Source organism: Protopterus annectens, chromosome 4.part1 (assembly GCF_019279795.1).
Source record: "Protopterus annectens isolate FY-2018-M chromosome 4.part1, PAN1.0, whole genome shotgun sequence".
Classification (NCBI taxonomy): domain Eukaryota; kingdom Metazoa; phylum Chordata; order Ceratodontiformes; family Protopteridae; genus Protopterus; species Protopterus annectens.
The window spans coordinates 670856405-670881288 of record NC_056734.1 but is presented as its reverse complement, the minus strand read 5'-3'; the positions used below and the strand labels follow the sequence as shown (position 1 = coordinate 670881288).

At 45.0% G+C, this 24884-nt stretch overlaps 1 protein-coding gene across 1 annotated transcript in view; it reads right to left on the bottom strand.

Annotated features, from left to right (window-relative positions):
- Positions 1-24884, bottom strand: part of RYK (receptor like tyrosine kinase) — a 1434429-nt gene that overhangs the window by 208754 nt on the left and 1200791 nt on the right. The window lies entirely within an intron of this gene.

The following is a 24884-nucleotide window of genomic DNA, read 5'->3' as shown; positions in this document are numbered from 1 at the left end:
ACATGGGTGTCGAATGACAGACTACTATCAACCTGGGTCCCCAGGTCCCTGATAACTTCTTCTGTGCTCAGTGGATTGCCACCTATTTGGTAGCTAGGGGTAACCTTGTTTTTCCCGAAGGGTATGACTATGCATTTTTTGGCATTTAACTTTAGGCCGTGGCTCTGGCACCAGTTATCCGTTTCTGTGAGACCCTTCTGAAGGATATCTGTGTCAGATGTGTTTTCTACTATGGCGCCCAGTTTGCAGTCATCTGCAAACTTTGTCAGCCATAACCCTCCTGTGTTTGCTTGTACGTCTTAGATTTTTGGCCCCACTGAGATAACTGCTTTAGCAGGGGATGAGAAAAAAGGGGAGGCTCTGTGTTGTAATGAGCTGAAATGGCAGAGGCATGGATTTTTATGGAAGAGAAAGATAGGTCTTTGTGAAGCATCTCAGTTAAATATTGCAGAATCTGAGGTATATTGGGCATTTCTGTGCTTATTCCTTGTGCCTGATTCCAGGCACAGAATCTTTTCCATTTATCAGCATAAGATTTTCTAGTATTAGGTCTTCTAGCCTCCAAAATGACATCCATCACAGGTTTGCTGAGAGATGTAACTAGTGAAATTAGTTGATTAGCCATGCTGCAAGATTCAGAGTTTGGAGCTGAGTGCGTAGAATTTGAAAGTTCTGTTGAGACAGTAGATAACGTGTCTGAGGCAGGTACCAGGGAGGAAGGTGTGACATATTGTGTAGGAGCGGGTACCAGTGTTGGCGAGGCCAGTCTGGAGCAATCCGAATCATTTTTGTTTTTTTGCGGTCTGGCTTTTAGTAATACCTTGAAGAGCAAAGGCAGAGAGGGAAAAGCATAGACTGATAGTTTTTTCCTGCTGAAAGATACAGCATCCACTTTCCAAGATTTTTTGTGATGGATTCTTGTGCAGAATTTGTCCAACTGATAGTTTTCGGGTGAGGCAAAAAGATCTATGTCTGGGCTCCCCCATTTGCGTGTCAACATGCTAAAGATTTGCGGATCCAGTTTCCATTCGTGTGGGACCATAAGATTTCTGCTTAGGTCGTCTGCCAGAGTATTTTGCTTTCCTGGCAGAAATTGAGCTTGAAGATGTGTTTGGTAAGTCAAGGCTGTGTTCCACAAGGCCATGGCTAGTCTGCAAAGGGGGTAAGAATGGGTACCCCCTGCTTGTTTACGTACCACATAACTGTGGTGTTGTCCGTCTTTATCAGTAGTTGTCCTGGATGAAGTAAGTCCTTGAAGGCTGTCAGCGCATTCTGAACAACTGGCATTTCATTCTGGTTGATATGTAGATGCATTTGGTTTGGGCTCCATTTGCCCTGAATGCATCTCCCTGCCAGGTGGGCCCCCACGCATAGTTTGATGCGTCTGTAGTTAGGGTTTGGGTGGCAGGGGGTAGAGTAAATGACAGTCCCTTGTTTTGGTGACATGTCCCTGCCCACCACAGAAACTCCTGTTGCAGGCAGGGAATGAGAGGAATCATTGTTTCCAGGCTGTGACAACGTTGACTCCATAAGCTTTTTAGGTACCACTAAAGTTTCCTCATATACAGTCTGGCATATGGAATTAGTAGAATGCAGGATGACATGAACCCCAAAGCCTGCAGAATTTGTCTTTCAGATAACTGTTATTTTTTTTGCCATTTATTTGAAGTATGATGTCAATCACATTTGTTTGCCTGGCATGAGGTAAGCCATCTGGGCAGTTGTATTCAAGCTTGCACCCAGGAATGTAATTATTTGTGAGGGTACCAGTTGTGATTTCTTTTCATTTATGGTGTACCCTAGGCATGCTACAAGCCTTTTTACAAATGCCAAATGTTGAAGAGTGTCCCTGTCCTCTGCCTGAATGAAACAATCATCCAGATAAGGATAAATTTGAATGTTTCTTTGTCTGCAGAATGCAATTACTGGTGCCAGGCACTTTGTAAAGACCCTGAGCGCAGTAGATAAGCCAAAGGGCAGTGCAGAGAATTAGTAATGCAAAAAGCCTGCTTTGAAGTGGAGGTATCTTCTGCAAGATTCCCTTATTGGGATATGCAGGTATGCCTCTTAAGTCGAGAGTTACCAACCAGGCATTCTTGCCTAGCATAGGCAGTAGCTGTTGTAAAGTCAGCATTTTGAATTTTGGAATGTCCAGGAACGTGTTGAGAATTGATAAGTCCAGTACTGGACGCCACGATTTGTGTTTTCTGGGTACCAGGAAATGTCTTGAATAAAATCCTTGTCCGTTTTCCTTTTCTGGTACCGGTTGAATAGCCCCCATATCCATGGGGGACATGACTTGTTTCTGGGTCTCTGCCCACTGGTTTTGTGGCAGATATGGCCATCCGTTTGGAACTGGCAAAGTGTGGAAATGAAATCTGCACCACTGGGATACTATGTTTAATACCCACTTGTCCTGGGTAATTAACTGCCAATTTTGAGCATGAAGTGCTAGTTTTCCCGCCAGGGGGCTGTCAAAAAGATAAGTGCTTGGAGATGGTAGAGGAATGTCATTGAGACTGCTTATTGTAGGGTTGTGGTTTGTTAACTCCAGATTTGGAGGTAGAGGCACCACATTGCTTTGACCTGTAAGATCCCTGTGATTGATATCTGGAGCCTTTAGAGCACCTGGGTTTGCCCTGAGTGGCTCTGTCGGACACAGGAAAGGACCAATTCTTAGTAGGTGAGTGCCTACTGAACCTGGGTGGCTGTACTTGCAAGAAATCTTTTACAGTTTTCATAGATTTAGCTTTGTCTTTCATTTTCTTTAAAACCTCTTCTGTCTTATTACCAAACAGACTATCATGCTGTAAAGGTGCATCCAACAATTTAGCTTTAACATGATCAGGCAGATTTTGCTCCTTGAGCCAGGCATCCCTTCTTATCACAGATGCAGTTACAGCAGCCATGCAAGAGGCCTCCAAGGAATTAAAACCACATTGCAAAGTATGCTTCCCAATCTGTTCTGCTGAATGCAATAAATCCTGTAACTCTATTTTCCACACAATCAGAAATCAACATCATTTTCTGTTCCAGTAAGCCCATAACATGCTGTTGATATTTAAGCATATGAAACTGGCAGTTTAAGGCCCTGATTGCCAAGGTAGCAGACGTATAAACATTCTTACCCAATCTATCCAGCTCCCTGGAATCTCTATCAGAAGGGGTAGCATTTTTTGCTGTGGAAGCCTTAACACCCTTGGGACCCTGAGAAATAATCTCAGGGTCAGCAGCACGGTTTTTGAAAAAAAATTTGTGGGAGTCAGGAGCCCCATAATATCTGTCTGGCTTACTAGGAGCCGGAGGCAGGGTATTAGGAGCCATGCTAGATTCTGAGAACACATCAACAATGTCTAATACAGGAGGTATAAAGTACAGTTGTGTACACTTACCATAAATGTAGATGTTCGAGTGTCTTCACTGTTGCAGTCATGACTGTAGGGTTCTCCCTTGCCGGCAGTCCTCGGTCGGCCAGAATCCCAAAGTCTGGGTCCGGCGTCAGTTGCTCAGCCATGCTCCCTGACATCAGAGCGCCAGGAGTATAAAGCTGACAGCCGACGCCATGTTCTCCAGTTTTTCTTGCCCCAGATGTCAGGTGTTCCAAAATGAGTAAGATCCCATACCCTTTGCAAATACACCTCAAAAGAAGGGTGAAGAAGGGAACCACACAAAAGAAAAAATAAGAGGGGACAGGGGAGGGTAGCAGACTGCAACAGTGAAGACACTCGAACATCTACATTTATGGTAAGTGTACACAACTGTACTATGTTCATCGTGTTTCACTGTTGCAGTCATGACTGTAGGGTTGAATCCCAAAGCAGAATAAAAGGAAGGTGGTCAAAGTAGTGGGGGCGGCTAAAAGGCCCTGCAAGACAGCAGAAGCAAAGCCTGCCCTAGACTTAGAGAGGTAGATTGTAGTGCTTGGAAAAAGTATGCACTGAACTCCAAGTAGCAGCTTCCAAAATGTCTTTGGTAGGAACTCCCCTGAGGAAGGCAGCTGAAGTGGCAGCAGCTCTGGTAGAGTGAGTCCTTATACTCCCTGGGATTTGCTTTCCATGGTGTGAATAGCAAAATCTGATTCCATGAGCAATCCATTTAGAAATGGTCTGTTTTGAAATGGCTTTACCTTGGGAACTTGAAGCATAAGAAACAAACAATTGCTCTAATTTCCTAATGTCCTTGGTTCTGTCCAGGTAAAAACGTAGTTGTCTGTGTACATCCAAGGAATGCAAGATCCTTTCCCCCTTATTTTGAGGACTGGGGAAAAAAGTTGGCAAGTGAATAGTTTGATTTAAAGCCACTTTTGGAAACCACCTTAGGCATGAAAGTAGGATTAGTCCTCAAAGACACCCTGTCTTGATGAAAAATAATATAGGGTTCCACAACCATGAGATCTTGCAACTCCGAAACTCTCCTGGCAGAGGTAAGAGCTAACAGGATGGCTGTCCTTCCAAGATAAAAACTTGATGTCAGATGTGGCAGCAGGTTCAAAAGGAGGTAAGGTGAGTTTTTCCAAAACATAGTTGAGATCCCAAGCAGGAATGGGTGGAGATCTAGGGGGCCCTTAAGTTCTTAGCTCCTCTGAGAAACTGTCTCATGAGCTGATGGGAAAAGATTGGAGGGTCTGTATTATAATGAGCAGAAATAGCAGAGGCATGGATCTTTATGGAAGAGAGAGACCCTTATGCAAGAGGTCTGTCAGGTAAAGCAAAATTAGAGGAATGTTAGGAATAAGAGGATCTGAATCCTGAGCCTGCATCCAGGAGCAAAATCTTTTCCATTTTCCTGCATAAGATTTTCTAGTGCTAGGATGTCTGGCTTCTAAAATGACATCCATAACCTGCTTTGGTAGAAGAGAATGAATAAAAGACCCTGGATTAACCAGGCCGCCAGGCTGAGAGTTTGGACATGGGAGTGCAGAACCTGACCCTGGTGTTGGGACAGAAGGTTCGGAGTCTGTGGTAATACCCAAGGGGGCTCCAGACAAAGGTTTTTCAGTGTTGGGTACCAAAACTGTCGAGGCCAATTTGGGGCCTGCAAAATTATCATCTTGGCCTTGTCCTGTTTGATCTTTAATAACACCCGTGGAAGAAGAGGTAGAGGTGGGAAGGCATACCCAGAGAGGTTTCTCCAGCTGAATGATAGTGCATCCACTTTCCAAGCTAGTTCGTGGAATGTCCTGGTGCAAAAAATCTGTAGTTGATGATTGAGGTGGGATGCAAAGAAGTCTATGTGAGGACATCCCCAGACTGCTGTAATCATCCTGAATATTTCGGTATCCAGCATCCATTTGTGTGGGTCCGACAGGTTTCTGCTCAGACTGTCTGCCAGGAAGTTTTGCTTCCCTGGTAGAAACTGAGCTTGAAGGTCCAGTTTGCAAGCTAGAGCTGTGTTCCATAGATTCATGGCTAGTCTGCAAAGGGGATAGGAATGAGATCCCCCTTGCTTGTTTATGTACCACATAACTGTGGTGTTGTCTGTCCGTATCAGTAGCTGTCCTGGTTGTAGAAGATTCCTGAAAGCCCACAGAGCGTTCTGAATGGCTAACATTTCCTTTAAATTGATATGCAGGTGCTTCTGATCCTTTGTCCAAAGGCCCTGCAGACAGGTGCCCTGATAATGGGCTCCCCGTGCATAATCTGAAGCATCCGTGGTTAGTATCGGAGTGGCTGGAGGCAGACTGAAAGTTTTCCTGTGTTTAGAGTACATGCCTTGGACCACCAAAGGAATTCCTTTTGAAGACAAGGCAGGACGGTGATCTGTATGTCTAAACTGTGGCAATGCTGAGACCATACACTTTTTAGGTACCACTGTATTTTCCTCATATGTAGAGAGCATATGGTCCGAGAAGGATGCAGGAGGCCATGTAACCCAAAGCCTGCAGGAATTTCCTTGCAGATAGCGGAGTTAAAGTTGCCAAGGTTTTGAAATTTGAAGCCAGCTGTAATTGTTTTTCGGATGTCAGAAATGCCATCTGGGTTGTTGTGTTTAGAAGAGCACCCAGAAAGGTTATCTGCTGTGAGGGTATCAAATTTGACTTTTTTATGTTTACAGTGAATCCCAGGAACTTGAGAAGATTTTGAACAAATTCTAGATGCTGGAGTACGACATCCTTGCTGTCTTCCTGAATAAGGCAGTCGTCCAGATAAGGGTAAATTTGAATTCCCTTGAGTCTGCAATAAGCTACTACTGGAGCCAGGCATTTGGTGAAGACCCTGGGTGCAGTAGACAATCCAAAGGGCAGTGCAGAGAATTGATAGTGCCTCGATCCGGCCTTGAACCTGAGGTATTTCCTGCATTCCTGCCTGATGGGAATGCGTAAATATGCCTCCTTTAAATCCAGAGTTACCATCCCTGCATTTTTGGTCAGCATTGGAAGTAGCTGCTGCAGAGTAAGCATCTTGAATTTTGGTATTTCGAGAAAAGTGTTCAAGACTGACAGATCCAGAATGGGTCTCCATGCATTTTGCTTTCTGGGGACTAGAAAGAGCCTTGAGTAAAAACCTCGTCCCATCTCTGAAAGTGGAACCAGTTCTATGGCTTTCATAGCCAAGAGAGTTTCCACCTGGTTTAAGGCCTCTAACCATTGATGTTTTGGAAGATCCGGCCATCCGCTTGGTCTTGGTAGGGTATGAAAATGGAATTTGTAACCTCTTGAAACCACATCCAGAACCCACTTGTCTTGGGTTATAGGAGTCCAATTTAGGTGAAAAAGAGAAAGTTTTCCTCCGAGAGGGGCTTCCAGGCAAGAAGTTCCTGCAGCCCAACCGAGGGAGTCATTGAGCCTGTTTTCTATGAGCCTGTGACCTGTCCTCTCCTCCCCTAGGGGTGGAAGCAGCCCACTGTCTTGGTCTATAAGAAGCTTGTGTTTGAGGCCTTCCTCGGGAGCACCTGTATCTACCCCTCTGAGGCCTGTCTGAATTGGGAAAGGACCAATTTTTAGTAGGCCAATTCCTACTAAATCTGGGTGGCTGTACTTGCAAGAAATCTTTAACCGTTTGCATGGATTTTGCATTGTCCTCCATCTTCTTTATCACCTCTTCAGCCTTAGGTCCAAACAAAACATCATGCTCAACAGGAGCATCCAATAACTTAGCTTTTACTTGATCTGGCAAGTTTTGTTCCTTTAACCAAGCATGCCTTCTAATGACTGTACCAGAGGCAGCAGCCCTACAAGAAGCCTCCAAGGCATCAAATCCACAGTGTAAACCATGCTTCCCAACTTGTTCAGTGGCATGCATTAAATCATGTAATTCCTTATCATCTGCACAGGCGGAAATGGAAGTTAGCTTTTGTTTCAAAACAGACAGAAGAAATTGCTGGTATTTCAGCATATGAAACTGACAGTTTAAAGCCCTAATAGATAAAGTAGCAGAAGTGTACACTTTTTTGCCCCATCTTTCTAAAGATCTGGAATCCTTCTCAGTGGGAATGGGGTTTTTAGCAGTAGTGGCCTTAACCCCCTTAGGACCCTGAGAAATGGTTTCAGGATCAGCAGTAGGATTCTTGTATAAAAACTGGTGGGAATCAGGAACCCTATAATATCTGTCTGGCTTAACAGGAGCAGGAGGAAAAGAGTCAGGAGTTAAGTTAGCCTCAAAAAAGCATCATCCACAATATACAAAATAGGGGATAGCCAGGGTCTATGTTGGGGAAGAAGAAGAAAATCCCTAAGTCTTTTCTTAGATTCCGAGTACTCCTGTCCTTCCCAGTGAAAATGTTCCCTCATTTCATGTAAAGTTTCCCCAAAAGAGAAATCCTCAGGGGGAGAAGCTGAAGGAAAGGATTCCTCAGCATCAGAATCCTCATAAGGAGGGAAAGAATATTCCTGGTCAGAAGATGAAACTGAAGAAACAGAAGCCTGATCAGGAGTCATAATACACTTCCTGCCTTGGCCTTTTATCTGGAGGGGGATGTGAACCCCTAATCATAGTAAGTCAGTTCTCCGCCATCTTAAGTAATTGTTTCTGAGACCTGGGTGCCGGATCAGAAGAGGCCTGGGCTGTAGTCTTTGATTTGGAAGGAGTCTTTGCCTTTGTCTTTGCCTTTATCAGAAGAGGAGTAGGCCTGAAAACCCCCTTCGGAAGCCGGTACCTGCACAGCGGCTCTGGACCCATCCGAAGGAGCGTTGTCCGAAGGTCCTGCAACAGAAATATTCAAAGGCCTAGTTGGCTCCTCGTGGGAGTCCGTTTCGGCCATCAGTTCCGAAATGGCCGATGACAGGGCTGCAAAAGCGCCTCACTGACGACGGCCAAACCTGAAGCTGGCTCTGCTTGTACAATATCGTCAGATTTGGACCTCGGAGGCCTGTCTTTATCCTTGCGTCGTTTGTGAACTCCGGTAGCTGGAACCGAATCTGACGACATTTTGTAATTAAAACGCCTACCGAAATAATAAAATGCAAAATCGTACCTTCGTTTAATCGTACGTTGATTGAATCTAGCACAAAACCGACAACTAGCTACGTCGTGGTCAGGGCCTAAGCAAGGAATACAGTAAGAATGAAAATCCTTGTGAGGTATTTGCTTCCCACAAGAAATACAATTATTAACTTTTTCTGACATCGGACTGGAGCAAGAAAAAGTTTCAACGGGTACTTAGCTTTGAGTAGGAGAAGAAAGTCTTCGGACTGAAGTAAGTTTAGAAAAAATTGTCAGGAGTCAGCCTACCGGCAAATGCGAACTGCTATCACCGCACGGCAAGAAAGACTGGAGAACATGGCGTCGGCGGTCAGCTTTATACTCCTGGCGCTCTGACGTCAGGGAGCATGGCTGAGCAGCCGACGCCGGACCCGGACTTTGGGATTCTGGCCGACCGAGGACTGCCTGTCGGCAAGGGAGAACCCTACAGTCATGACTGCAACAGTAAATCACGATATACATCCAAAGGCCTATGCTGAGGAAGAAGAAAATCCCTAAGCCACTTTTTTGATTCAGAGAAGTCCTGACTCTCCCAGTGAAAATGTTCCCTTAAGTATGCAAAGTCTCTCCAAAAGAGTAATCCCTCAGGAGGAAATGCAGATGGGATGGATTCCTTTGCATCAGAATCCTCATAGGGTGGAATAAAATTCCTGATCAGAAGAAATGGAAACCTGGTCTGAAGAGTCAATCAGTGCCTTGCCTAGGTCTCTTAGCAGGGGGGGGGGACCCCTGGATCAATGTAATTAAATCCTCAGCCATTTTGATAATTTGTTGTTTAGGCATAGGGGCCTGAGAACGTGGCTCCTGCGTCGGTTTTGACCTTGTTTTTGTTGAGGCCTGAAAACACCCTGAGAAGCCAGTGCCTGCTCAGTGGCTCTGGACCCATCCAAGGTAGAGACATCCATGAGTTCAATACTTTGTGAATCTTGCGGCATACCGGACTCCAAATGGGTCTCGGTAGAGGCCTGCGACTCAAAAGTAGCAGGTATCAGGGGCTGCGAATGCGCCTCACTGAGTACCGGCAAACTGGCGACTAGCTTAGGAGAAGCTTCGTTGTTGGTTTTGGACCTTGACAGTCTGCCTCTGTCTTTTTCCTTGCATTTTTTGTGAACGGTAGTCGGATTACTAACAGACGACATTTCAGGGTAGTTAAATCTTGAACCAAAATATTCAGAAGCAAAAATATACCGACGCTTAATAGTGCATTGGTTAAATTTAGCACAAAACCGACAGCAAGGCATGTTGTGATCAGGGCCTAGGCAAGGAATACAGTACAAATGAAAATCCTTATGAGGTATTTGCTTCCCACAAGTAATGCAATTATTAACTTTTACTGACATTGATATGGAGCAAGAAAAAGTTTCTCCAACAGAATACTTAGCTTTAGTTTGAAGATTTTGGTTCTGAAACTCAAACGAAAATTTCAGGAGTTGGCCGACCGGCACTTGCAAACTGCTTTTGCTTCGGGCACTGCACGGCAAGAAAGACTGATTAAAATGGCGTCGGCTGCATGTTTTATACCTCTGACGACCTGACATCAAGGAAGAGGAAACAGCAACTGACGCAGGACCCAAGACTTTGATATTCAGGCCGACTGAGGGCAACCTGCCAGCAGATTACCCTAACTGTAATGACTGCAACAGTGAAACACGAAGAACATCTGGGTTTTTGTGGCCACTTGTTTGTAGTAAGTCATCAATTGGATTTGTTTGTCTGGCATGAGGTAAGCCATCTGGGCAGTTGTATTCAAGCTTGCACCCAGGAATGTAATTTTTTTGAGAGGGTACCAGTTGTGATTTATTTTCGTTTATGGTGTACCCTAGGAAAGTTAGAAGCCTTTTTACAAACGCCAGATGCTGTAGAAGAATGTCCTTGTTTTCTGCCTGAATTAGACAATCATCCAGATAAGGATAAATTTGAATGTTTCTTTGCCTGCAAAATGCAATTACTGGTGCCAGGCACTTTGTGAAGACCCTGAGAGCAGTAGATAAGCCAAAGGGCAGTGCAGAGAACTGGTAATGCAAATAGCCTGATTTGAAGCGGAGGTATCTTCTGCAAGATTCCCTGACTGGGATATGCAGGTAAGCCTCTTAAGTCTAGAGTTACCAACCAAGCATCCTTGCCTAGCACAGGTAGTAACTGTTGTAGAGTCAGCATCTTGAATTTTGGAATGTCCAGGAAAGTATTTAGAATGGATAAGTCTAGAATTGGACGCCATGATTTGTCTTTTCTGGGTACCAGGAAAAGTCTTGAATAAAAACCTTGTCCCTTTTCTGGTACTGGTTGAATAGCCCCCATAATCATGAGGGGCATAACTTGTTTCTGGGCCTCTGCCCACTGATTTGGAGACAGATCTGGCCATCCATTTGGAATTGGCAACGTATGGAAATGAAATCTGTATCCCTGGGATACTATATTTAAAACCCACGTGCCCTGGGTAATTAGATGCCAATTTTGTGCATGAAGTGCTAGTTTTCCCCCTAAAGGGGCTGCCAAAAGATAAGTGTTTGGAAATGGCAGAGGAAAGTCATTGAGACTGTTTACTGAAGGGAGGTGCCTTTCTACTTCCAGATTTGGAGGTGGAGGTGGAGGTACCCCATTGTTTTGTTCTGTAAGTTCCTTGTGACTGAAACCTGGAGCCTTTGGAGTGTCTGGGTTTGACCTGAGCGGCTCTGGTGGGTACTAGAAAGGACCAATTCTTAGTAGGCCAGTGTCTACTGAACCTGGGTGGCTGCACTTGTAGGAAATCTTTTACAGTTTGCATAGATTTAGCGTAGTCTTCCATCTTTTTCAAAACTTCTTCTGCCTTATTACCAAATAGATTGTCCTGTTGTGAAGGAGCATCCAACAATTTTGCTTCAACATGATCAGGCAGATTTTGCTCCTTGAGCCAAGCATGCCTTCTTATCACAGATCGAGTTACAGTGGCCCTGCAAGAGGCCTTCAAGGAATCAAAACCACATTTCAAAGTATGCTTTCCAACTTGTTCAGCTGAATGCAATAAAATCCTGTAATTCTATTTTCCACACAGTCAGAAATCAACATCAATTTCTGTTTAAGTAAGCCCATGACATGCAGCTGATATTTAAGCATATGAAATTGACAGTTTAAAGCCTTGATTGCCAGGGTTGCAGATGTGTAAACCTTCTTACCCCATCTATCCAGCGCCCTGGAGTCTCTATCAGGAGGGGTAGGATTTTTAGCAGCAGAAGCCTTAACACCCTTGGGACCCTGAGAAACTGTTTCAGGGTCAGCAGTAGGGTTTTTAAAAATAAATTTGTGGAGTCAGGAATCCTGTAATATCTGTCTGGCTTACTAGGAGCCAGAGGCAGGGAATCAGAAGCCATGCTGGATTCTGAGAAAACATCAACAATATCTAGAACAGGAGGTACAGCCAAAGGCCTATGCTGAGGTAGAAGGAAATCCCTAAGCCTCTTTTTGGATTCTGAAAAATCCTGACTCTCCCAAAGAAAATATTCCCTTAAGGTATGCAAAGTTTCTCCAAAAGAAAAATCCTCAGGAGGAGAAGCAGAAGGGATGGATTCTTCTGCATCAGAGTCCTCACAAGGTGGAATAGATGATTCCTGATCAGAAGAGGAATCAGAAGAAATGGAAATCTGAATATTCATAATCAGTGCCTTGCCTAGGCCTCTTAGTAGGAGGGGGTTGGGAACCCTTAATCAAGGTAATTAGATCCTCAGCCATTTTGGTCATTTGTTTTTTAGGCATAGGGGCCTGTGCACATGGCCCATGCATCATTTTTTTAGACATAGAAGTTGGTTTTGGCCTTGTTTTTGAAGATGGCGTCGGTTTAATATACAAATCTTTAGGCCTGAAAACACCCTCAGAAGCCGGTGCCTGCTCAGCGGCTCTGGACCCATCCAAGGTAGAGACATCCGCGGGTTCAATACTTAAAAGTGTCTCGCGGCATACCGGACTCAGAATGCGTCTCAGTAAAGGCCTGCGAATCAAAAGTAGTGGGTATCAGGGGCTGCAAAGGCGCCTCACTGAGAACCGGCAACTGGCTTAGGAGAAGCTTCGTCGTCGGTTTTGGACCCCAACGGTCTGTCTCTGTCTTTTTCTTTGCGATATTTGTGAATTCCGGTAGTCGGACTGCTAACCAATGACATTTCTGGATAGTTAAATCTTGAGCCGAAATATTTAGATGCAAAAATATACAGATGCTTAATAGTACATTCGTTAAATTTAGCACAAAACCGACAGCAAGACACATTGTGGTCAGGGCCTAGGCAAGGAATACAGTACAAATGAAAATCCTTATGAGGTATTTGCTTCCCACAACTAATACAATTATTAACTTTTACTGACATCGGTAAGGAGCAAGAAAAAGTTTCCCCAACGGGGTACTTAACTTCAGGTTGAAGACTTCAGTTCTGAAACTCGAAAACGAAAATTTCAGGAGTTGGCTGACCGGCACTTGCGAACTGCTTCTGCTTCGGGCACTGCGCGGCAACAAAGACCGATGAAAATGGCGTCGGCTGCATGTTTTATACCCTTGACGACCTGACGTCATGGAAGAAGGGACAGCAACCGATGCAGGACCCAAGACTTTATTAATCAGGCCCACTGAGGGCAACCTGCCAGCAGATTACCCAAATGTAATGACTGCAACAGTGAAATACGAAGATCATCAATATCTTTTCCACTTTTCTGAATAGGATTTCCTAGTACTAGGCCTTCTGGCCTCAAGGATGATGTCCATCACCTGTTTGTTGGGGGTTGCTGGTGGTGTATTCCGGGAATAAGCCAGGCTGCAAGGTTCAGGGTTTGCAGCTGTGGATGCAAAATCTGTCCCTCCTGCTGGGACAGCAGGGAGGGGGGTCTGATGTAGGTGCCAGGGTGGCACTGCTGTCAGACTGCGTAGGAGTGGGTACCAGTGCTGGTGTGGCCAGTCTGGGGCAATAAGGATTGTCCTTGGCCTGTCCTGTTTGATCTTGAGTAGTACTTTGGAGAGGAGGAAAGGCATAAATAGAGAGGTTTTCCCATGCAAAGGATAGGGTGTCCACTTTCCACACTTGGCTGTGGGGATTTCTGGTGCAAAATTTGTTCAATTGATGGTTTAGGGGGGAGGCAAAGAGGTCCACCTCTGGAGTCCCCCACCTGTTGGTTAGAAGTTTGAATGAGTTGGGTTCCAGCTTCCACTCGTGTGGTCCAGTAGATTTCTGCTTAAGTCATCTGCCAGTGAATTTTGTTTGGCTGGCAGGAATTGAGCTTGCAGGTGCACTTGGTTGTTTCAAGGCTGTGTTCCACAGAGCCATGGCTAACCTGCAGAGTGGGTAGGAATAAGTTCCCCCTGCTTGTTAATGTACCACATAACTGTGGTGTTGTCTGTTTTTATCAGGAGTTGTCCTGGAATTATAAGGTATTTCAAGGCTATTAGAGCATTCTGTACAGCTAACATTTCTTTTTGATTGATATGGAGGGGAATTTGTCCTGGGCTCCATTTGCCTTGAATGCATTTGCCTGCCATGTGAGCCTCCCCACACATAGTCTGATGCGTCTGTTGTCAGGGTTTGGTTGGCGAGGGGTTGAGTGAAAAAGTCCCTTGTTGTGGTTGCTTGCCTCTGCCCAACAAAGGAACTCTGCCCTCAGACAAGGAATGAAAGGAATCAGTGTTTCCAGGTCCTGAGAATGTTGACACCAGAGACTTTTTAAGTACCATTGAAGTTTCCTCATATGCAGTCTTAGATATGGAGTTAGTAGAATGCATGAGGCCATGAACCCTAGGGCCTGCAGTATTTTTCTTGCATATAGTTTGGTTTTGGTGGCCATTAGTTTAAAGTAGTTTGTCAAATAAACCTGTTTTTCTGGTGTTAGGAATGCCATCTAGGAAGTTGTGTTCAAGGTTGCTCCCAGGAATACAACCTTTTGGCTGGGCACCAGTTGTGATTTCTTTTCGTTGATGGTGTACCCCAGAGTGCTGAGGAAGCAATTCCTGACTGTCTGCCTGAATCAGGCAATCGTCCAAGTATGGGTAAATTTGAATATTTCTCTGCCTGCAGTATGATATGGCTGGAGCCAGGCACTTTGTGAATACCCTGGGTGCAGTAGATAAGCCAAAGGAAAGTGCAGAGAACGGATAGTGCATACAGCCTGCCCTGAAACATAGCTATTTCCTGCAAGATTCCCTTATGGGGATGTGCAGATAAGCTTCTTTTAAGTCTAGGGTGACTAGCCAGGTATCCTTGGCTAGCATAGGAAGAAGCTGTTGCAGAGTCAACATTTTGAATTCTGGGACCACCAAGAAGGTGTTGAAAATTGACAGATCTAGGATAGGGCGCCAAGAGCCCTCTTTTCTGGGCACCAGGAACAGTCTGGAGTAGAAACCCTGTCCCTTTTGCTGTATTGGCACAGGTTGAATAGCCCTGATACTGAGAAGAGAAAGTACTTACTTTTGAGCCTCTGCTCACTGGTATGGAGGAAGGTTTGGCAACCCTCTTGAGGTTGGCAGTGAGTGGCAGTAGAATCTGTATCCCTGGGATACAATGTTTAGGACCCATCGGTCCTGGGTAATGGACATCCAGGGCAAGGTTTCCTCCTAGGGGTGCAAGTAGTTGGGCTTTGCTGGGAAGGAAGATAGACAAGTCATTGTGAACATTTTCCATAAGGGGGTGGCTTACCACTCTCTGTTTTAGAGGAGGGAGCACTCCATTGTTTAGATCTCTGCATACCCTGAGACTGTAGTCTTGGTGGCCTGTTGCCCCTGGGTTTGGACTGAGAATGCCTGGGAGGGACTGGAAAGGACCAGTGGTTAGAAGGTCAATGCCTACTGAATCTAGGTGGCTGCACCTGTAAGAAATCTTTAAAAGTTTGCATAGATTTGGCTTTTTCCTCCATCTTTTTAAAAACAACTTCTGCTTTTGTGCCAAACAACCTTTCCTGGTTTAATTGGGCATGCATTAACTGTTGTAAATCTTTATTTTCTGTACAATCTGGAAGCAACAACATTTTTTGTTTAATTCCATAATATGCTGCTGGTACTTCAACATGTGAAACTGGCAATTCAAAGCCCTGCTGACAAGAGTTGCAGAGGTATATACCTTCTTACCCCATCTGTCTAAAGCTCTAGAATCCCTGTTTGAAGGGGTAGGGTTTTTGGCTGTAGTTGTCTTAATGCCTTTAGGTCCCTGGGAAATGGTCTCTGGATCTGCAGTGGGATTCTTAAAGAGAAATTTGTGAGAGTCAGGTACTCTGTAGTACCTGTCAGGCATTCTAGGAGCTGGTTGTAAAGTAAAGTATCAGTAGTAAGACTGGATTCCATGAAGACATCCTCTACAATGTCCAGGACAGGCGGTATAACTAGAGGCCTGTGCTGAGGCACGTCTAAAAATTCTCTGAGTCTCTTTTTGGACTGAGGGTAGTCCTGGCATTCCCAGTGGAAATGCTCTCTTAAAGTTTGCAAAGTTTCACCAAATTAAAAGTCCTCTGTAGGGGAGGCAGAGGGTATAGAATCCTCTGCATCTGAATCCTCATAGGGTATGTCCTGGTAATCAGAAGGATCAAAGTCATTGGACTCATGGTCTGTAGAATCAGAAGGAAAATCAACTATTTGCTTTTAGAGGTGGAAGGCTGGCTTCCCCTAATTAAAGTTATAAGGTCTTCAGCCATTCTAAGCATTTGTTTCTGTGGCAAGGGAGCTTGACCATCCACTTTGGTCATCGGTTTTCTAGGTGTACTGCAAACTCTGGGCCTGAGAAACTTGGAATTTTCAGTCAAAAATGAAGCTGTCAGTTTAATGCGAACATTGGATGGTCATAATACACCCTTAGAAACGTACCTGCACAGTGGCTCCAGACCCATCCACGGTAGAGAAATCCGCAGGTTCCATAGCCAAAGCATCTCGCGGCATACCAGACTCCGAAAATGGGTCTCAGCAGAGGCCTGCAAATCTGTAGAAACTGGTATCAGGGGCTGCGGATGCGCCTCACTGAGTATCGGCGGACTGGCGACTAGCTTAACAGAAGCGTCTTTGGCAGTTTTGAACCTATGCGGTCTGCCTCTGTCTTTATCCTTATGTTTTTTTGGAAGATCGGTAGTCGGATGGCTTATCGAAGCCATTTCGGAATACGGGGAACAAAAGTGAAAGAATTTAGTGACAAAGATAGCCCGACGATGAATAGTTCAGGCATTAAATAAGGAACAAAACCTACAGCGAGGAACGTCGTGGTCTGGGCCTAAACAGATGACACAGTAAGAATGAAAATCTCTGTGAGGTATTTGCTTTCCACAGGCAATACAATTGTTAACTTTTTCTGACATCGGTTAGAGCAAGAAAAAAGGTTCCCCAACGGGGTACTTAGCTTTAGAAGACTTCAGGTTTGAAACTCGAAAAACGGAAATTTCAGGAAGCAGCCGACCAGCACTTGTGAACTGCTTCTGCTTCAGGCTCCCATGCAGCAAGAAAAGCTGATGTAATGCGGTTGGCTGCATGTTTTATACCCATGGCGATCTGACATCATGGAAGAGGCAACAGTATCTGACGCAGAAATCCCAAGACTCTGATATTCGGGCCGACTGAGGGCTACCTGCAGGCAGAAACCCAAGTATGATGACTGCAACAGTGAAACATGAAGAACATCTTGTTTGCTTAGATTGGCAGCTTGTGAAGTGGTCAGGGAATAAGCCAGGCTGCCAGATTGAGGGTCAGCAATTGGGGATGCATGAATTCTCCATTCCTCTATGTCAGGAGTGTTGGGATCCGAGGGATATGCCATGGTGGCAAGGGTGACAAGTGCACAGCAGTGGGTACCAGTGCTGGCATGGCCAGTCTAGGGCAATCAGGATTGTCCTTGGTTTTTCCTCCCTTATTTTGAGCAGTACCCTTGAAATGAGAGGTAGAGGGGGAAATGCACAGACCGAGGTTAACCCACTGGAAGGATAGAGCATCCACTTTCCAGGCCTTGCTGTGAGGTTCCCTGGTGCAGAATTTGCTGAGCTGATGGTTGGAGTGGGAGACAAAAAGGTCGACCTTCAGGGTGCCCCATTTCTGGGTTACAAGGGTGAAGGTTCTTTGGTCGAGCTACCACTCGTGTGGGTCCAGAAGATTTCTGCTTAAGTTGTCTGCCAGAGAGTTTAGAGAGCCTGGCAGGAATTGTGCTAACAGGTGTAGTTGCATGGCTGAGTTTGTGTGCCAAAGGGCCATGATGAGTCTGCAAAGAGGGTACGAGTGAGTCCCTCCCTGCTTGTTGATATACCACATCACAGTGGTGTTGTCTATTTTGATCAGTATAGGCCCCGGGGAGAGTAGGGGTCTGAAAGCTGTCAGAGAGTGCTGAATCGCTAACATCTCTTTTTGGTTGACGTGCAGATGTATTTGATTTGGGCTCCATTGGCTCTGAATGCACCTGCCATCCAGGTGTCCACCCCAGGCATAGTCTGATGCATCTGTGGTAAGGGTCTGGGCAGCATGGGGTTGTGAGAAGGGAAGTCCCTTGTTGTGGTAGCATGCTGCTGCCCACCAAAGAAAATCTTTCCTTATACAAGATATCATTGGTATAACAGTTTCCAGGTCTTGGGAGTGCTGACACCAAAGGCTTTTTAGGTACCATTGTAGTTTCCTCATATGCAGTCTGGCATATGGAATGAGTAGAATGCAAGAAGCCATGAATTCCAGAGCTTGCCGGATTTTCCTTGCGGTTAACTGGGGTCTGGGTGGCTAGTTGAGAGAAGTAGGCTGTCAGGTAGGTTTGTTTTTCTGGTGTAAGGAATGCCATCTGGGATGCTGTGTCCCGGCATGCTCCCAGGAATACAATTTTTTGTGTGGGTACTAGTTTGGATTTTTTTTTTGTTGACAATATACCCTAGGGAGGTCAGTAGGTTCTTTACAAAGGTCAGGTGCTTTAGCAGCTTTTCCTGACTATCTGTCTGAATCAGGCGGTCGTCTAAGTATGGGTAAATTTGAATATTTGTCTGCAAAAGGCAATGGCGGGAGCCATACATTTTGTTAAAACTCTGGGGGCAGTCGATAAGCCAAAGGGAACCGCAGAGAACTGAAAGTGCAGTGATCCTGCCCTGAAACATAGGTATTTCCTGCATGATTCCCTGATTGGGATGTGTAGGTAGGCCTCTTTTAGGTCTAGGGTGGCTAATCAAGCATCCTTGGAGAGCATAGGTAGAAGCTGCTGGAGGGTGAGCATTTTGAATTTGGTATCACCAGAAAGGTGTTTAGAATGGATAGATCGAGAATGAGGCACCATGTGCCCTCTTTTCTGGGTACCAAGAAGAGTCTGGAGTAGAAACCTTGGCCTATCTGTTCTGCAGGAACATGCTCTATTGCCCTCATACAGAGCAGGGAAAGGACTTGCTTTTTGGCCTCTGCCCACTGGTTTGGGAGAAGATCTGGGAACCCTTTTGGGGTTGAGAGTGCGGAAATAAAATTTGTATCCCTGGGACACTATGTTGAGTACCCAGCGGTCGTTGGTAATGGTGGCCCTGGTGCTTGCGTGGAAGGAGAGTTTTCCTCCTAGGGGCAAGAGCAGGTGGGAGAGGGAGGGGGTGGAAGTGTAAAGTTATTGTGAGTTCTTACCATGAAGGGGTGGCTTAGCACTCCCTGGTTTTGAAGAGGAGGAACGCTTGCTTAGATCTCTGCATTCCCTGGGGCTGTTGTCTTGGGGGCCTGTTTCCCCAGGGTCTTAGGCTGAGCTGACCTGGAGGGGGCAGGAAAGGACCAGTGCTTGGAAGGGCAATGCCTACTGAACCTCGCTGGCTGGACCTGAAGTCTAACTATCTGCATAGATTTAGCTTTTTCCTCCATCTTTTTTAAGACCTCCTCTGCCTTGGTGCAAAATAAATCGTCTTTGTGCAAGGGTGCGTCCAATAATTTGGATTTGAATGGTCTGGCAAGGGCTGTTCCTTAAGCCAAGCATACATTCTAAGGACAGAACCAGTGACTGCTGCCCTGCAAGATGCTTCTAGGGTGTCAAAACCACATTGCAAGGTGCGCTTAGTTACTTGACTTGCAGAATGCATTAACTCTTGTAACTATTTTCTGCACAAGCAGGAAAAGAAGATTATTTTTGTTTGAGGAGTTCTATGTTATGTTGTTGATAGTTCAGCATATGGAACTGACAATTTAGTGCTCTAATAGCAACAGTAGCAGAGGTGTACACTTTTTTACCCCATCTGTCTAATGCTTGGGAATTCCTATCTGAGGGGGTGGGATTCTTAGCAGAAGTTGCTTTAATTCTTTTAGGCCCTTGAGAGATAACCTCAGGGTCAGCAGTAGGATTTTTGAAAAGAAATTTGTGAGTCAGGGACTCATTGTACACCGGTCAGGTTTTCTGGGAGCAGGAGGGAGGGTGTCAGGAATCAAACCAGATTCCATAAAAACATCATCCACAACATCCAGGACAGGAAGAATGGCCAGAGGTCTGTGCTGTAAAAGATCTAAATTCCCAGAGTCTCTTTTTTGACTGAGGGTAGTCCTGACATTCCCACTGGAAATGCTCCCTTAAGGTATGTAAGGTTTCCCCAAAGGAAAAGTCCTCGGGTAGAGAGGCTGAAGGGATGGATTCCTCTGCATCAGAATCCTCATAAGCAGAGAGGGGTTGCATATCTTCATATTCAGATGCACCACAGTCAGTTCAGATAAAACTACCGGGGACAAATCTCTTTCTTTTGGAAGGGGTAGCCTGGTTTTCACTGATAAGCATTATAAGGTCTTCCACCATTTTAAGCATTTGAGACTGAGGCAAGGAAGCAGGTACCTGAGCTTGGGTCATCAGTTTTTTGGGTGTGGTTCGTACCCTGGGCTTTAGAAACTTGGTAGTTTTCGAAAGAACGGTAGACACTAAAGAAGTTTGTCCGTCGAGAATCGGTAGTGCGAAGTACTTCTTCGAAAGCCAGTACCTGCTCAGCGGCACGGGACCCATCCATGGTAGAGACATCCGCAAGATCCTTAGTCGATGAAGAGTCTCGCGGAATACCAGACTCCGAAAAGGTCTCGGTAGCGGCCTGCGAATCCACAGAAGTGGGCATCAGGGGCTGCAAAAGTGCCTCACTGAGGACCGGAGAACTGACAACTAGCTTAACGGGAGTGTCGTCGGAAGGTTTGGACCTGTGTGGTCTTGTCTCTGTCTTTATCTTTACATTTTTTCAGAAGATCTGCTGTCAGATGGCTTACAAAGTCATATCAGAATTGGAGGACTGTAAGCAAGAATATCTAGCTACAATAAGGGCCAGACTACGTACAGTTCTGGCATTGAACAAAGCACAGAAGCGACAGCGGGGGATGTTGTGGTCTGGGCCTAAGCAAATGACGCAGTAAGAATGAAAGTCTCTGTGTGTTATTTCCTTTCCACAGGCAAGACAATTTACTTTTTCTGACATCGGTTAGTGCAAGAAAAAAGGATCCCCAACGGGGTACTTAGCTTTAGAAGACTTCAGCTTCAATATGGAAGACAAAACTCAGGTAGCGGCTGACTGGCATTCGTGCAAACTACTTCTGCTTCGGGCTCCACGGCAAGAAAGACTGACGTAATGGCGTACTTTATACTACTGACGACCTGACGTCAGTCCTGAAGCGATGAAAGCCAACGCAGAAATACTAAGCCTCTGGTATTCGGGCCTGCTGAGGGCTACCCTGGCAGGGATAACCCAAATGTGATGACTGCAACAGTGAAACACGAAGAACATCTACACAGATCAAAGACTTGGAGGAACATGTTTCCCCAAGGCTATCAAGAACGAAGTATGCCAAAGGTCTTAAAGGAGGACAAGGAAATGGACAGGGACAGAGTACCCATTCCAGCCCAAAAAGAGAAAATGGTGGGAGAACACCACTGCTGTAACTCTCAAGAATGACAGCAATTACTACACACGTATAAACGCCATCCCAGTTGTATGGCTTTCTTCATACACATCACTACTGCAGTAACCCTGTAGAATGGCAATTGCAAACCCAGCCCTCAAGTCCTACAGGCAATGATTATTCAACAGCATTTAAAAAGTGAGTGGAATAAGGACCAAGTAGCTGCTTCTACAACAGTTTGTGCACTCATGACCCTCATAACAGTGACAGTGGTTACGGTTTCCTAAATATTTTGGGTTCTCACTGTATTCTCAATATTATTTCCATAATGACAGCAAAAAAAAAAAACATGCACTGAGCCACCCACTTAGAGACTGTCTACTTGGAAACTGGTTCCCTCCTAAATGGAAGCAAGGAATACAAAAAAACTGATCAAAGTTTCTGATGTTTTTATCTTTATATTGATAGTACCTCAGTTGCCTGTGCACATTCAAGAATAAATAATACTTTGTACCACACTTTGGGGATTGAGGAACAAAGCAAGGACATGGCTACTCTCTTTGATAAAGAACTCGGACATTACATTTGGCATAAATGTGAGGTTTGTTCAAAGACTGACATTGTCCTTGCATGTAAGGCTTAAATTACATGCAAGGCTTAAACAGAGCTCCCTCCTGAATACTTGCAGTTCTGAAATCCTTGCAACTGAGGTGAGAGGTAGTAGTAAAGGTGTTTTCTATATTAGACATTTGGGGGAGGTGCTGAGGCAGCAGGATCAAAGGGGGTTGTAGTTTGCCTTTCCGGGGTGTGGTTAAAAGCACCTGCAACATCATCGGCTTTTCCTGGGAGTCCCAGCTGGACTCCTTTTGTTTAAACTGGCTGCACAGATGCTAGGGCTTCCACGTGTATGCAGAAAGAAACGTCTGAGAGATGCACCTTTAGAGAGGTAAATAACATGCCTAAATTAAACTGCTCACCCAAGTACTGGAGAATAATGAAAATCAATGCCATGTTAGGGTCCTATTCCTTCACAAACCATAAGAGGGGAAAACCTGTCATTTGGTTAAGGAGGCTTGCCTTGTGGCAGGCTTCCTAGTCTCCTTACGTATGGCCGGCACACATTCAGAGAACAGGTGCCTGAAAGGCAAGAGTTGACTATCTAGGCAGTAAGCTGCAACGTCTTCAGAAGGATGCATAAACTGATGCAAAATGGCACCCTTGACCTGAGTTAGGAGGTCCATTTGCATAGGCAGCACATGAAATTCCCACTGGATAAATGAATAGCAGCAGACAACAAATGTTTTCTGGGCTAAAAGGGGTTAGAAACAACATTCTTTCTCTCCCCTCCCCTGCTTTCTGCACCAACTGGGAGATGAGGAGGAATTGAAGGAATGCATATAGAAAGACACCTGTCTTTCTGAAAAAAGTCATCCATGGGCCAAGCTTCATTTTGTAGTAGTCTTTGCTGAGCTGCTTGTTGAATGAAGAGGCACATAGTTTCTGCTTCTAAGACACCACCAGCTATGAATAATCTGGGAAAAAAAATCCATGTGTAACATCCATTTGTAAGAATCTGCACCGGATTTATTTTGCTTGTCTGCCTTTGAGCTCATCTGGGATAGGATGTAGACTGCCCTTATGGTAATATGTGATTAACAGCCATCTTTCAGGTAGTGATGGCCAGACTGCACAAGGGGGAAAGAACAGGTCTACCCTTGTTTGTTGGTATACCAAGTTATGTTATTACAGTAGCACTGCCCCTACTGCACGTGCAAACCCCTTTCTTGCACACAGGCATGAAGGCTCTGAGGGATGTGCTTCTTCATTTATTTGAGTTCCATTCCACATTCCCTTCACTTTGAGGTTGTGTAAATGTGTCCTACAAAACAGGAATGAAAAACCCATTAGTACCCAATTTTGAGGTTCTTGAATAAATGGCACCCTGTTTATTTAGTCTGACCTGGATAAAACACCATTCTTAACACTCAGGAGATACAAACGAGCATGGAAATTCCTCCATCCAAGGGCTGTGAATTCTGACATTATGTACCATCCTTGGTACCACTGAAATGTTCTCATGGGTATTCTGACTAGAGGACATCAGGACTGCAGAAGTCATCAATCCCAGTGCCCTTACAAATTCTCTGGCTGTAACCACTGTTTGTAGATCTACCTGCTTGAAGTACTAAGCTAGAGCTTCTACTTTATCTAGAGAGAGGTGGACCTTCTAGCTGCTAGAATCTAGTAAGTTTCCAATAAGCACTACTTTTACAGAAGTGGTAAGATCTGACTTGGGGATGTTAAATGAAAACCCCAGGTTTTGAAAGCAATTCATGATGGACCGTTACTGATGCCTTCCTCCTGGAAACACTGCCTGAAAGTGGCACTCATCTAGGTGAAATTATCTTGATTCTGCAATAAGTATTTATTGAAGTCAACCACTCTATAACAAAAAGGGGGAGCAGAGTAACCAATCCAAAGGGCAAGAAGGTAAACTGATCATAGAAGCCCACCAACTTAAATCTGAGAATGCTCCTGCAATACCCATGGTTGTGTATGTAAAGATAGGCATCCTTGAAAAGCAGCATAACAATCAAAGCTTGAGAAAATAGGTGTGATAAGAAGGCTTGCAATGTCAGTATTTGTCATTTTTGAATCTTAAAATAAATAGCTCTGAAAAGTCAAAGAAGGGCTTCTACTCGCCCTCTTAGTAGGAAGAGTTGCGTACAAGCCATCGGTCTGGCCCCGTTTTATTGGACACTAGCACCACTAGTTTGGAAAAGTTCTTGTAGTATAGAGGAGCAAATGTACTTGGTCCTTTGATGTCAGTGGAATGCCAAACATTTCCAATGTTCTTACTTTGCAAACCTGACATTTTGCTGTGGCACCCTTTTGTGATGCTTTCTCCATTTCACATGCACTGAGTTAGCCTTCCTCACATCTTTGAGGTGGATGAAGTGGCACGGGGAACAAGACTAGGGAAGTGATTTTTAGGGACAGGAGGGGAAGAAGTTCCAGATGGACATGATTGCTCCCTTGAGGGGTAGAGGGTTCTGTGGTCCTGCCATCCTTCTTATACTGGCCCTTCTTACACTTTATTTGCTTACCTTTTCTTGCCTGCAGTAGTAGGCTTCAGATTTAGATGGGCAATTCATTTTACATGTGGGAGTGAACAAGTTGTTTGTCTGACTGTGCAGCCCCCCCCCCAAAAAAAAATTATTTCACCAGTGGTGTTCTCAGACAACAGCTCCATATTCAAAACAGTCAGCAGCTGCACTCTGACATCTTCTGGCAGGAGGTCCAACCTTCAGCCAGGCATGTCTTCTGATCTCTGTCCATATAGCTTGTTGCCCTGGATGCTGCATGCACATCATCATCCCCACATGTGGGGTTTTTAGCCATCTTTCTGAGTGAGGTCAAACAGTTTCCCCTAATATCCTGTCAGACACCTTCCTAACCTTCTTCCTCATCTGGTCTATGATAGTAATGTGAAACGTAATTGTGTGCCTCTGACAATGTTCCAGAAGGCCAGAGCAGCAAATGTGCACAGTTTGTTTCCAAATCCGACAGGTACTTTACTATCCTTTACCATGGGGAAGAGAATTCAAAAAAGGTACTAGCAGAGCAAAAAGTTTTGTGAAGAAATCAAAGGTCTAACAGGATTGGGTCTTTCATGAAACAAAGGGTGAGACACT